This window comes from Pseudochaenichthys georgianus, unplaced genomic scaffold (assembly GCF_902827115.2).
Source record: "Pseudochaenichthys georgianus unplaced genomic scaffold, fPseGeo1.2 scaffold_1146_arrow_ctg1, whole genome shotgun sequence".
In the NCBI taxonomy this organism is placed as follows: domain Eukaryota; kingdom Metazoa; phylum Chordata; class Actinopteri; order Perciformes; family Channichthyidae; genus Pseudochaenichthys; species Pseudochaenichthys georgianus.
The window spans coordinates 1-14938 of NW_027262092.1; the positions used below are offsets into that span (position 1 = coordinate 1).

Consider the following 14938-nt stretch of genomic DNA (forward strand, 5'->3'; position numbering starts at 1 on the left):
AGAGCGTTCTCTCACACGAGGCCCTGCCAGGGTTTAGGAGTCGTTAGGGACTGTGGCTGCGAGGGAGTCTTTCTACCAGAAGGTTGTGGGTTCGATCCCGGCCCGTGCAGTCAACATGTCGATGTGTCCTTGGGCGAGATACTGAACCCTGAGCTGCTCCCGATGGCCAGCGTGTGTGAATGTTAGGTCCGATACACTGCTCTGTACGAATGGGTGAACGACATGTACAGCGCTTTGAGGGGTCTTACAGACTGGATGAAGCGCTATGTACTCTCTCTGGCTGCAGAGTCTGTTAAAGGGGCTATGGAGGATAACAAGGATGTGAGAGTTGACACACCAACAGAGAGGCGTCTCATCAATCAGCAGCTTCTCTGCTTTACTGAGATCGATATCATCTCAGCCTTTTCCTCACACAACAGCACTACTTTGAGTGCTTCTCATAGCCGTCATGAACATTTACTGTTATCCTATATCTGTCTGCGTTCGCCAGAGGGCATAATAGCATACAAGTATGTTATCTCCACTGCAAGAGACTCTGCAGTGAAGTGGGTAAAGATATGTCAGGAACTAGCCGTCGTCTTCTCGAGTGACCTCAGATTCAGAAACTGCTCAGCTTAATTCTCTTCACACCGGTTCCAGAAACACATCTCTTAATACGAGAGAACACGTTTTCCAAAGGAGCCAAAACACAACGAGTTGGAAGATATCCACAAAACAAAGTGCTGTTTCCTACAAGCGGAAACAAAAGGCTTGAAAAAACTATGTTGCCGAGAGCTAATGTGGCCGAGAGCTAATGTAGCCGAGAGCTAATGGGGTCGAGAGCTAATGTGGCCGAGAGCTAATGTAGCCGAGAGCTAATGGGGTCGAGAGCTAATGTAGCCGAGAGCTAATGTGGCCAAGAGCTAATGGGGTCGAGAGCTAATGTTGCCGAGAGCTAATGGGGTCGAGAGCTAATGTAGCCGAGAGCTAATGTGGCCGAGAGCTAATGTAGCCGAGAGCTAATGGGGTCGAGAGCTAATGTAGCCGAGAGCTAATGTGGCCGAGAGCTAATGTAGCCGAGAGCTAATGGGGTCGAGAGCTAATGTAGCCGAGAGCTAATGTGGCCGAGAGCTAATGGGGTCGAGAGCTAATGTTGCCGAGAGCTAATGGGGTCGAGAGCTAATGTAGCCGAGAGCTAATGTAGCCGAGAGCTAATGTTGCCGAGAGCTAATGTTGCCGAGAGCTAATGGGGTCGAGAGCTAATGTGGCCGAGAGCTAATGGGGCCGAGAGCTAATGGGGCCGAGAGCTAATGTGGCCGAGAGCTAATGGGGCCGAGAGCTAATGGGGCCGAGAGCTAATGTGGCCGAGAGCTAATGTTGCCGAGAGCTAATGGGGTCGAGAGCTAATGTTGCCGAGAGCTAATGTTGCCGAGAGCTAATGGGGTCGAGAGCTAATGTGGCCGAGAGCTAATGGGGTCGAGAGCTAATGTAGCCGAGAGCTAATGTGGCCGAGAGCTAATGGGGCCGAGAGCTAATGGGGCCGAGAGCTAATGTAGCCGAGAGCTAATGGGGTCGAGAGCTAATGTAGTCGAGAGCTAATGTAGCCGAGAGCTAATGGGGCCGAGAGCTAATGTAGCCGAGAGCGAATCGGGTCGAGAGCTAATGTAGCCGAGAGCGAATCGGGTCGAGAGCTAATGTAGCCGAGAGCTAACGGGGTCGAGAGAAATGACCAGCAGGCTCGTTCTCTAACTCTCACCTCTTTACTTTCAGACCGAAAAGACTCTTTCTTTTATCCGTGGGAAAGCGGCTCAGTTACCGTCCCTGCTCGTCTCACACCAGAGCATTTCCATGTGACAAAATTGTGCAAGTCGTAGCAATTGAGTGATCTCTGAATGGGTGCCCTTGGAGTCCCCCAAGCATACTGAGTCCCCCAAGCATACTTCAAAGGTCTGAAATGAAACTACAACAATATATGTTAAAGCACTGCATTAAAGGAACAGGGTGTTTTGCATTACAATGTAAAACTAAATATATTTGTTTTGTTTTTGTTTTATAATAATTAGTTGTCTTTGTAGTAGTCACACATGTTTGCATGTCCTCACTGAGCATCATCACACATTACACACCAACATGTGGATGCTGATATAATCATGCGGTACTTTAACTTTTAAGACATGAATTATCTATGAAATTGGTTCAACCCCGTCACGCTATACATTTTACCCCCTATTAAAATAATGGATCAGTCCATGTGACGTCTGCGTTGAGGGAGACAGAAGTCTATTGAGGAAAAGGCGGCAAAGAAAGGCAGGTGTCTTCTCTTACCTATATTACATTTTTTAATGTCAGATTGAGCATTCAGCCCCGTCGCATTCACCCCGTCGCATTCACCCCGTCGCATTCAACCCCGTCGCATTCAGCCCGTCGCATTCAGCCCCGTCGCATTCACCCCGTCGCATTCAGCCCCGTCGTATTCACCCCGTCGCATTCAGCCCCGTCGCATTCAACCCCGTCGCATTCAACCCCGGCGCATTCAGCCCCGTCGCATTCAACCCCGTCGCATTCAACCCCGTCGCATTCAGCCCCGTCGCATTCACCCCGTCGCATTCAGCCCCGTCGCATTCAACCCCGTCGCATTCAGCCCCGTCGCATTCACCCCGTCGCATTCAACCCCGTCGCATTCAACCCCGTCGCATTCACCCCGTCGCATTCAGCCCCATCGCATTCACCCCGTCGCATTCAACCCCGTCGCATTCAACCCCGTCGCATTCAGCCCCGTCGCATTCAGCCCCGTCGCATTCACCCCGTCGCATTCAGCCCCGTCGCATTCAACCCCGGCGCATTCAGCCCCGTCGCATTCAACCCCGTCGCATTCAACCCCGTCGCATTCAGCCCCGTCGCATTCACCCCGTCGCATTCAGCCCCGTCGCATTCACCCCGTCGCATTCAACCCCGTCGCATTCAGCCCCGTCGCATTCACCCCGTCGCATTCAACCCCGTCGCATTCAGCCCCGTCGCATTCACCCCGTCGCATTCAGCCCCGTCGCATTCAACCCCGTCGCATTCAGCCCCGTCGCATTCACCCCGTCGCATTCAACCCCGTCGCATTCACCCCGTCACATTCACCCCGTCGCATTCAGCCCCGTCACCCCGTCGCATTCACCCCGTCGCATTCAGCCCCGTCACCCCGTCGCATTCAGCCCCGTCACCCCGTCGCATTCAGCCCCGTCGCATTCAACCCCGTCACATTCAGCCCCGTCACCCCGTCGCATTCAGCCCCGTCTCATTCAGCCTAGTGTTAATTTCGTCAGCTATTTTTTAATTTATTCTTAGTCCTGTGTTAAATTTCCTTTTTAGTTTTAGTCATATTTAGTCACCTTCATCCTGTTTCTATTTAGTCAAGTTTTAGTCGACTAAAAGTCTGAGCATTTTAGTCTTATTTTAGTCAAAGAAAACTGTTGAGTCTTTTTTAGTCATCAGATTATAGAACATTTCAGTCAAACTAGAAAGTAAAGAGAGATTTTGTCATAGTTTTTATTTAGTAAACTACATTTTCGTCTCGTCACTTTTCGTCAACGATATTGCATGATGATTTCGTTACAGTTATTGTTTACTGCCGTCGGTGCCGTCTCGTCATCGTCTCGTTTTCGTCATGGAAAAAAAAGGTCGTTGGCGAACATATTTCGTCATAGTTTTAGTCAACGAAATTAACACTAATTCAACCCCGTCACGTTCAGCCCCGTCGCATTCAGCCCCGTCCTCAGATCATAACCAGACGTTATGATAAAAAATGCAATATTTTAAGGTATTTTCTTAAAAAGTGCGAAGACCCAAAAGGCACCCGATTCAGAGAATTACCCAATTGCAGTAACCTAGCCTACTTGCAGGATTATGTAAGGCTTTGGGTAAGAATAATAATAATAATAGATTAAATGTATTATGGCACCTTTCAAGGGACCCAAGGCCGCTGTACACGGTGAACGACAAACAAGTTGGGCAGATAATAAAGTGAAAATGTAATAAATAGCAGTGGGTGTGGGGGTGTTGGGTTAGGGTTAGTTGTTATCAGGTATTGCTGACCAATGAGCAACCTTCAATGGCGCCGTGTTCTTCTGCTTTTGAAATGGGAGACGGACTGAACTTAAACAGCCAGTTCTTTATGACCTTTCAAACGATTCTCATTTCCAAGTTATCCATCCACACCTCATTCATACGGAGCCACGCCCACTAGACCAGGGAGCGGCTGACATCCACACACACTGTTGCCACCAGGAGCGACTCGGGTTGAGCATCTCGTCCAGGGGTACATCGAGACACATCTGCCCCCTTTCCACCGACAGGGGCAACAGCCACTGTCTTTGTTCAGGATGCACGACGCCTGCACTCGGGTTGTCTCACACAGGGGCGACACACAGGTTTGCACAGATGCAGACGGATGGAGTTGCGTCAGAGGACTTGGACGCTGGGTAGGCGGCGATGTGCACATAAGCGTTCTCAGTGTTTAAATAGCAGTTTTCTCTTTGCACGTGGCTTTCGTAAGGGAGTGGGAGATGCAGCTCTGATTGGTTTGAAGAAGTTACACCCAACACACACTCAGGATAATGACACCCCCATGCACTCCATCTACACATCCTTTAAATGGGGCTTGTAGTCTTTACACACACCCGATGGCGACGCTTTATAACGTACTGTGTACATTGTTAGCCCTCACTTTCTAGTAAACAATGTGTAAAACCGCCTCGTCTCCTCTTTCACGCTGCACACTGAGAGCAGACGCCCACACGGCCCTCCTGCAGGGGGGTTTGGAGACAAACGGTACAGATTATGCTTCTCGGCGCTCGGCTGGGGAGGTCTAGACGTCTGGCGTCACGCAGAGAAAACAGAGCAAATACCCGACTCAGCTTTTCCATTCACTAAAAAGAAAATGGGCACGGAGCATTTACAACAGCCGGGCCTGGACTTATCATCTGGAAGTGGTAATCTGGTGACACACACACACACACACGCACACGCACACGCACGCACGCGCACACACACACACACACACACACACACACACACACACACACACACACACACACACACACACACACACACACACACACACACACACACACAGTTTCTGGTGTGTAATGGTAGGCATGACGACATGTTGCGGTGTGGACAGATCATAACTTTCAGAGAAAGTTTAAAGCTGCCTTTCAGGCGAGGGCAGAGGTGTGAAGTATTGAGTACAAGTACTTCATTACGGTACTTAAGTACATGTTTCTGGTATCAGTACTTTACTCCACTACTTATTTTACTGACAACTTTTTTCTTTGACTTCTTACATGTTGAACTCAAATACCTGTACTTTCTACTTCTCACATGTTGAACACAAATACCTGTACTTTCTACTTCTCACATGTTGAACACAAATACCTGTACTTTCTACTTCTCACATGTTGAACACAAATACTTGTACTTTCTACTTCTTACATGTTGAACACAAATACCTGTACTTTCTACTTCTCACATGTTGAACACAAATACCTGTACTTTCTACTTCTCACATGTTGAACCCAAATACCTGTACTTTCTACTTCTCACATGTTGAACACAAATACCTGTACTTTCTACTTCTCACATGTTGAACACAAATACCTGTACTTTCTACTTCTCACATGTTGAACCCAAATACCTGTACTTTCTACTTCTCACATGTTGAACACAAATACCTGTACTTTCTACTTCTTACATGTTGAACTCAAATACCTGTACTTTCTACTTCTCACATGTTGAACTCAAATACCTGTACTTTCTACTTCTCACATGTTGAACCCAAATACCTGTACTTTCTACTTCTTACATGTTGAACACAAATACCTGTACTTTCTACTTCTTACATGTTGAACTCAAATACCTGTACTTTCTACTTCTTACATGTTGAACTCAAATACCTGTACTTTCTACTTCTCACATGTTGAACTCAAATACCTGTCCTTTCTACTTCTCACATGTTGAACTCAAATACCTGTACTTTCTACTTCTCTCATTTCCCAAACAGCTGGTTCCTTTAGTCTGAATGTGTGTTGGTGCGTGATCATTATTCTTCAGAGTCACTGCGTGCCTATTGGTTGGAACACGATCCGTGTATCCATCACTTCCTGGTCTTCTCTAAAGAAGAGGGACCAATGGAAACGTTGTCATGTTGCCGTTGGTCACCATGGAAACATTCATTAGCTAACAATGACATTATTGTTCTGTTAATATAAAGGGAGGTCAGGTACTCTTTAAAGCAGCTGCTAGCTATGGGTACTTTTTACTGAAGGACACTTCAAAGCCTCTTTACTTTGACTTGAGCAAAGAAGTTTAGTCAGTACTTCTACTTTCACCAGAGTATCTTTAAACACGAGTATCTGTACTTCTACTTGAGTAAAAGATGTGTGTATTTTTGCCATCTGGGTAAGCTCCGAATCAGAGAGGTAATACCCCGGGGGGTGAGCTCACATCGAGGTGAAACGTAAACCCTGTCATGCACGTGTCGCTGACCTTTGACCCCTGCTCTCAGATTCCTCTCTGTGACCTCTTTGTGTGCTCGCATTGTTGACATTTTGCCGGTGTATTCGCAGACTTGTTAAAAAAAAACATCTCGTTCCATGGGTTTGTCCTGCGGTCAGCATGGGGCTGTATATTTAGCATTGTGTCTCTTTTGGTTATACAGTAAACACAGATCGGTCATTTAGCTGATGCTTCCAAAGCGTTTTAAATACACTATATATCAATACCGTGGATCAACAGGATCAGTATCTTGCCTAAGGACACTTTAAAGAGTCCTCTCCTGCTGATGTTCAGGTGTATATCAGTATGTAGTGTCTCTACTTTAAAGAGTCCTCTCCTGCTGATGTTCAGGTGTATATCAGTATGTAGTGTCTCTACTTTAAAGAGTCCTCTCCTGCTGATGTTTAGGTGTATATCAGTATGTAGTGGCTCTACTTTAAAGAGTCCTCTCCTCTGATGTTCAGGTTTATATCAGTATGTAGTGTCTCTACTTTAAAGAGTCCTCTCCTGCTGATGTTCAGGTGTATATCAGTATGTAGTGTCTCTACTTTAAAGAGTCCTCTCCTGCTGATGTTCAGGTGTATATCAGTATGTAGTGCCTCTACTTTAAAGAGTCCTCTCCTGCTGATGTTCAGGTGTATATCAGTATGTAGTGTCTCTACTTTAAAGAGTCCTCTCCTGCTGATGTTCAGGTGTATATCAGTATGTAGTGCCTCTACTTTAAAGAGTCCTCTCCTGCTGATGTTCAGGTGTATATCAGTATGTAGTGTCTCTACTTTAAAGAGTCCTCTCCTGCTGATGTTCAGGTGTATATCAGTGTGTAGTGACTCTACTTTAAAGAGTCCTCTCCTGCTGATGTTCAGGTGTATATCAGTATGTAGTGCCTCTACTTTAAAGAGTCCTCTCCTGCTGATGTTCAGGTGTATATCAGTATGTAGTGTCTCTACTTTAAAGAGTCCTCTCCTGCTGACGTTCAGGTGTATATCAGTATGTAGTGCCTCTACTTTAAAGAGTCCTCTCCTGCTGATGTTCAGGTGTATATCAGTATGTAGTGCCTCTACTTTAAAGAGTCCTCTCCTGCTGATGTTCAGGTGTATATCAGTATGTAGTGTCTCTACTTTAAAGAGTCCTCTCCTGCTGATGTTCAGGTGTATATCAGTATGTAGTGCCTCTACTTTAAAGAGTCCTCTCCTGCTGATGTTCAGGTGTATATCAGTATGTAGTGTCTCTACTTTAAAGAGTCCTCTCCTGCTGATGTTCAGGTGTATATCAGTGTGTAGTGACTCTACTTTAAAGAGTCCTCTCCTGCTGATGTTCAGGTGTATATCAGTATGTAGTGTCTCTACTTTAAAGAGTCCTCTCCTGCTGATGTTCAGGTGTATATCAGTGTGTAGTGACTCTACTTTAAAGAGTCCTCTCCTGCTGATGTTCAGGTGTATATCAGTATGTAGTGCCTCTACTTTAAAGAGTCCTCTCCTGCTGATGTTCAGGTGTATATCAGTATGTAGTGTCTCTACTTTAAAGAGTCCTCTCCTGCTGACGTTCAGGTGTATATCAGTATGTAGTGCCTCTACTTTAAAGAGTCCTCTCCTGCTGATGTTCAGGTGTATATCAGTATGTAGTGCCTCTACTTTAAAGAGTCCTCTCCTGCTGATGTTCAGGTGTATATCAGTATGTAGTGTCTCTACTTTAAAGAGTCCTCTCCTGCTGATGTTCAGGTGTATATCAGTATGTAGTGCCTCTACTTTAAAGAGTCCTCTCCTGCTGATGTTCAGGTGTATATCAGTGTGTAGTGACTCTACTTTAAAGAGTCCTCTCCTGCTGATGTTCAGGTGTATATCAGTATGTAGTGCCTCTACTTTAAAGAGTCCTCTCCTGCTGATGTTCAGGTGTATATCAGTATGTAGTGTCTCTACTTTAAAGAGTCCTCTCCTGCTGACGTTCAGGTGTATATCAGTATGTAGTGCCTCTACTTTAAAGAGTCCTCTCCTGCTGATGTTCAGGTGTATATCAGTATGTAGTGCCTCTACTTTAAAGAGTCCTCTCCTGCTGATGTTCAGGTGTATATCAGTATGTAGTGTCTCTACTTTAAAGAGTCCTCTCCTGCTGATGTTCAGGTGTATATCAGTATGTAGTGCCTCTACTTTAAAGAGTCCTCTCCTGCTGATGTTCAGGTGTATATCAGTATGTAGTGTCTCTACTTTAAAGAGTCCTCTCCTGCTGATGTTCAGGTGTATATCAGTGTGTAGTGACTCTACTTTAAAGAGTCCTCTCCTGCTGATGTTCAGGTGTATATCAGTATGTAGTGTCTCTACTTTAAAGAGTCCTCTCCTGCTGATGTTCAGGTGTATATCAGTATGTAGTGTCTCTACTTTAAAGAGTCCTCTCCTGCTGATGTTCAGGTGTATGTCAGTATGTAGTGTCTCTACTTTAAAGAGTCCTCTCCTGCTGATGTTCAGGTGTATATCAGTATGTAGTGTCTCTACTTTAAAGAGTCCTCTCCTGCTGATGTTCAGGTGTATGTCAGTGTGTAGTGTCTCTACTTTAAAGAGTCCTCTCCTGCTGATGTTCAGGTGTATATCAGTATGTAGTGTCTCTACTTTAAAGAGTCCTCTCCTGCTGATGTTCAGGTGTATGTCAGTATGTAGTGTCTCTACTTTAAAGAGTCCTCTCCTGCTGATGTTCAGGTGTATATCAGTGTGTAGTGTCTCTACTTTAAAGAGTCCTCTCCTGCTGATGTTCAGGTGTATGTCAGTATGTAGTGTCTCTACTTTAAAGAGTCCTCTCCTGCTGATGTTCAGGTGTATATCAGTATGTAGTGTCTCTACTTTAAAGAGTCCTCTCCTGCTGATGTTCAGGTGTATGTCAGTATGTAGTGTCTCTACTTTAAAGAGTCCTCTCCTGCTGATGTTCAGGTGTATATCAGTATGTAGTGTCTCTACTTTAAAGAGTCCTCTCCTGCTGATGTTCAGGTGTATGTCAGTATGTAGTGTCTCTACTTTAAAGAGTCCTCTCCTGCTGATGTTCAGGTGTATATCAGTGTGTAGTGTCTCTACTTTAAAGAGTCCTCTCCTGCTGATGTTCAGGTGTATGTCAGTATGTAGTGTCTCTACTTTAAAGAGTCCTCTCCTGCTGATGTTCAGGTGTATATCAGTATGTAGTGTCTCTACTTTAAAGAGTCCTCTCCTGCTGATGTTCAGGTGTATGTCAGTATGTAGTGTCTCTACTTTAAAGAGTCCTCTCCTGCTGATGTTCAGGTGTATATCAGTGTGTAGTGTCTCTACTTTAAAGAGTCCTCTCCTGCTGATGTTCAGGTGTATGTCAGTATGTAGTGTCTCTACTTTAAAGAGTCCTCTCCTGCTGATGTTCAGGTGTATATCAGTATGTAGTGTCTCTACTTTAAAGAGTCCTCTGCTGCAACACCAGGGTTTATGAAATGTGATGTTTTGGCAACAAACGGCCTCATTTATCCCAACGACACGAACAGTGATGCAGTCAGAGTTATTTAAGTCAAAACACACACACACACACACACGCACACGCACACGCACACGTACACGTACACGTACACACACACACACACACACACACACACACACACACACACACACACACACACACACACACACACACACACACACACACACACACAGCCGTCTGGGAGCAGGGATATTCTCAGACTTTATGTGGAGGTCAGGGAGGAGCTGTAATTAAGGCTGAGCGTTGCAATCGGTGAAGCCATTTTTGGTTCTGAATTATAAGTCATCAAAAGCTTTTGAGAATGGGTTGTAACGTTGTACTGCTCTCCGGTCACTTCTCTAAGACTTGGAAAATACATTTCACTGGAAGACGTGTCCCAGTTCATCTGTACACACTTTCCACCTCTTCTCTAGCGAGCTTATATAACGAATCGTAGTTTCATTCATCCCCCTTGGTTCTTCTGTTCATTTATGAATCACGTCCTTGTTTTAGCTGAGTGGACATTTATGTTGTAGTTCCTTGAAAACTCTTCATGTGCATTCACACAGATCTGCAGGTCTGTCTGAATAAATGCATGTGCAGCAACGGCCTGTAAAGAAAGCATTTGATGGACTTAACGACTTGTGCTCGGGCACCTAGTTAGGATGCCACCTGGGCGCCTCCCTAGGGAGGTGTTCCAGGCACGTCCAGCTGGGAGGAGACCGAGGGGTAGACCTAGGACCAGGTGGAGGGACTATATCTCTTCTGGCCTGGGAGCGCCTTGGGACCCCCCAGTCAGAGCTGGTTGATGAGGGGACAGGAACGTTTGGGGCTCTCTGCTGGAACTGATACCCGAGACCCGACCACGGATAAGCGGGAGAAGATGGAACGACTTGGGCTCTTACACTAAAGTCACTAGCGCAAACTTAATCCGCCATTTTGCATGAATCTGCTAATTTACTAGAACAACGGATTGATTCTTTGGTCTAAAAAAATGTCAGAAGTTAGTGAAAACGTTTCTAAAGAGGACGTCTTTAAATCGTCATTCCTTAACCCAAAGATATTATTAACGTAAAAAACAGCAAATCTCCATATTTACCGACATGTTTGAGAAATGTGTTTACAATAAGTCGATTATCAAGAGTTGGTGTCCGTGATCTACTTTGCTGCTCTAATATCACGATTTATCATTTTTAAACAAATCGATTCAAAGTCAAGTATATTTGCAGAATATTTGATAACGGCATTAATAGTTATATAACAGTAAGAGAAGAGAAAGCCTATAATGAGCTAGAGTTCCTTATTGTATTATTTTTAACATTTTAATTCGTGGTCAAAGTTGTGCAAACAGTGCTATTCCCCTCTCAGTCTTTGAGGGTCGTGAATGTAAAGCAAAATAAGTCCAAACTTCTCAAACTGACGGGTGGTATGTATGGTTTCATATCAATGTATATCTACCCTTAATACAATCATTCCTCTCGAGTTGCATGTCTTTACTTCTTTAGGGCAGATTTCCTTTCCGTTATTCTCCTTTTCCATCTTGGAAGTAGATTACAAGTCGCATGTTTTCCTCTCTTTAGTCATATTCCCCTCGGAGTCAAATCCTTCTCTTCCCTCGCTGTAAATCTCCCTCCATAACTCACCTTGATGACTCTTTGCACTTGGTTCCCAAACTGTGGGCCGCGGCCCCCTAGTGGTCCGCGAAGGAATTGCAAGTGGGCCGCCAAATATATAATTTGTAAACGTTGTACAGGCTAAAGACACAAACATGGACATAACAATAACATATAGGAGATGACACACCCATCTCAGACAAAAACTAAACAAAAACAGAAGAAATAAAGACGCAGTCAGTGGGATCACTTCAACATTTCACAAAAAAAATAGGTTGACAACCAAAAACACAACATGGCATATTTATTGTTCCTTTAATCCCACTCTTCGTTAGAGCTCATGATTTCCCATTTCATGGCGTGTTGAGCCACGGCTAATCTACTCTTCAAACACCGTAAATTAGGATTACTCCTTGATTGACTTTTAAAAATATGTATTTTAGCCAGAAGAATAGTTTTTATTAACTGTGTGCGGTCTTCAACTAAAAGCCCAAATAAAATATCAAAGGGTGTAAATGTAAATTCAATATTTGCCGCCAAATAATTTGCAAAACATTATGATTTGTGTGGAAACCTTTTCATTATTAAGATTTTTTTTATTTGAACCTCTTCCTTTTTCTTTCTTGATCCTCTTTAGCAACGGTCATTACAGTCCTTAGCAACGGTCATTACAGTCCTTAGCAACGGTCATTACAGTCCTCAGCAACGGTCATTACAGTCCTTAGCAACGGTCAATACAGTCCTTAGCAACGGTCATTACAGTCCATAGCAACGGTCATTACAGTCCTTAGCAACGGTCATTACAGTCCTTAGCAACGGTCATTACAGTCCTTAGCAGCGGTCATTACAGTCCTCAGCAACGGTCATTACAGTCCTTAGCAACGGTCAATACAGTCCTTAGCAACGGTCATTACAGTCCTTAGCAACGGTCAATACAGTCCTTAGCAACGGTCATTACAGTCCTTAGCAGCGGTCATTACAGTCCTCAGCAACGGTCATTACAGTCCTTAGCAACGGTCATTACAGTCCTTAGCAACGGTCATTACAGTCCTTAGCAGCGGTCATTTCAGTCCTCAGCAACGGTCATTACAGTCCTTAGCAACGGTCATTACAGTCCTTAGCAGCGGCCATTACAGTCCTCAGCAACGGTCATTACAGTCCTTAGCAACGGTCAATACAGTTCTTAGCAACGGTCATTACAGTTCTTAGCAACGGTCATTACAGTCCTTAGCAACGGTCATTACAGTCCTCAGCAACGGTCATTACAGTCCTTAGCAACGGTCATTACATTCCTTAGCAACGGTCATTACAGCCCTTGATAGCAGTCTGTTCTACTGGATTAACAACGTGTCACATGTTCTGAATCGACCAATCAGAACTTTATTTAGCCTCCGTATTGTTTATGGTTGAATGTGGGCCGCAAAACATTTTTTGATTCTTAAGTGGGCCCTGAGTTGAAAAAGGTTGGGAACCGCTGATCTATGGATTCAAACATGTCTTCCCCTTTGTGTCACAATCTCAAAAAGCTTTAATTGTTTTCCGCTCGGCTGCGAGATGTTTCTGTAGAGGCTGTTGTGGTTGTGTAATTCCACACTTAATCACCTTCTGGTTAGAAAAGAACAAATATACAAGCTGAAACCAAAGTTGTGTTATTTCATAAAGAGTTATAGCATTTAACAGAATCTTATCTCCAGCTTGAAGGTCCTGCTCGAGCAGATAGTACCAAGATCTGACCAAGTTACACAGAAGAGCAATGACTCCATGAAAGAGACACAGGAAGAGGATTCATTCAGCGATTATTCACATTACAATCTTAAGAAAGAAGGGGAAGTATGTCATGTTAATTATTACTTGTTTGTAAAGCACTTTGAGCACCAGGAAAACAGCTATATAAATAACATGTATTAGTATTATGTTAATTAACAACTAGTTGATGGCGATTAAGTGTACCTTAATATAAGTGACTTGTTATAAACTGCCATGATAGAGGCGTTCACCCTGAGACATTCCCACAGAGCAGATGTTCGGCCTCCAGAGACTCGCATTGATGAGTGTCTGCACGTTAAAGACCAGCATGCATCAATGTCAGAGGAAGTATGCCTTTGGTTGTCGAGAGTGTATTTTGATGTTGAGAGTGTGCAAAACAGATTTGACATGTTTTATTGTCTGTCGCCGGGGAGGAATGCGATGTTGTCATTGGTTTGTTATTCCTTTTCCTCCACAGCTGTTGCTCCTTTCTGTTCCTCTTCACGATGTGGAACTCGTGTGCTCACTGGAACATTGTTAAGAAAATATCATTCGCCACTGGCTTGAGCTTCAGCCTCAGGATCCGTGTATCTGGGATCCTCTCCAGATGGAAGGAGTCATCACATACAGAGACTAGTTCCTGAGCAGTGTCCTTCACATGCTGATATCAAGAGAGGGAGTCACACAGTCACAAGATGGAGGAACAGAAAGCAGTCTTCAATGTTTACTTCAGATTAGCTCCACGTCAGAAATGAGCATGCTTGATGTCTCTCTCCATAGAGGCTGAGTCATCATGTTCATCACGTAGCTATCATCTGCCTCAAGCAGTCCTGATGCTCTTCTGGGTCATCATACATCCTGTCATGTTCACAGCTGCAGTTGGTACCTCTGTTAGCATGCTGCTCTCATGCTGGAAGAGGACTTTGGTTATCCCTCCAGTGTGTGAGAATCCCTTAAAAACCTGCAACTGATCCGGAGCGCCGCTGCAGAGTCCTGAGCAAAACAGAACAGAGTAGAACACAGCATTCCTGTTCTGGGAATCTTGGTCAATATGACTTGTCTCATTTTCCTTTTCTCATTTTGTACGAAAGAAAGACTCGCTTTGGAACTTGATTTAGCCAATTCAAGATCCTGAAGGAATGGACGGTTTATGTTTTGCTCCCACCTCTCCCGTGGAGTGCTGGAATGGTCGGTTGATTTCTTTGAAAATCTAAACCTTTCCTTCTAAATATTATATAAACAAGGAATCAACTTTCAATCGTCTCTCGTGTACAAAGGACCGGCGCACTGCGAAATAGAAACGTTGCATTTAACCCATTTTAGTTCTACCATCTTTTAGTGGATTATTAAGCATCGTCAAACATCGAGCACTTTGTTTCACTAAGTCGTCAGGTTCCACCGAGATTTGAACTCGGATCACTGGATTCAGAGTCCAGAGTGCTCACCGTTACACCATGGAACCATGTGTTTGTGAGTTTTAGTGCACTGTTTTTCGAGCAAATGCAACTTAATCTACGTTAAACTACGGTTTCTTGCTTTTAGTAGTTGGTTACTGAACCAATAGAGGACGAGACAACTGTTTTTTTTTAATTAATTAATTG

General features: G+C 44.4%; 1 protein-coding gene and 1 non-coding gene across 2 annotated transcripts in view; one reads left to right on the forward strand and one right to left on the reverse strand.

The window, feature by feature from the left end:
- Window positions 1-4886: 4886 nt before the first annotated feature.
- The window catches only part of LOC117440719 (lysyl oxidase homolog 2B-like), a gene marked incomplete at its 3' end in the record, with an annotated part of 37878 nt that continues 27826 nt past the window's right edge, over window positions 4887-14938 (forward strand). The window contains exon 1 of the mRNA XM_034076951.1: window positions 4887-4955. The remainder of the gene's footprint in view (window positions 4956-14938) is intronic.
- Window positions 14728-14799, reverse strand: trnaq-cug (transfer RNA glutamine (anticodon CUG)). Its single transcript has one exon. It is a non-coding gene; the product is annotated as a tRNA-Gln (tRNA).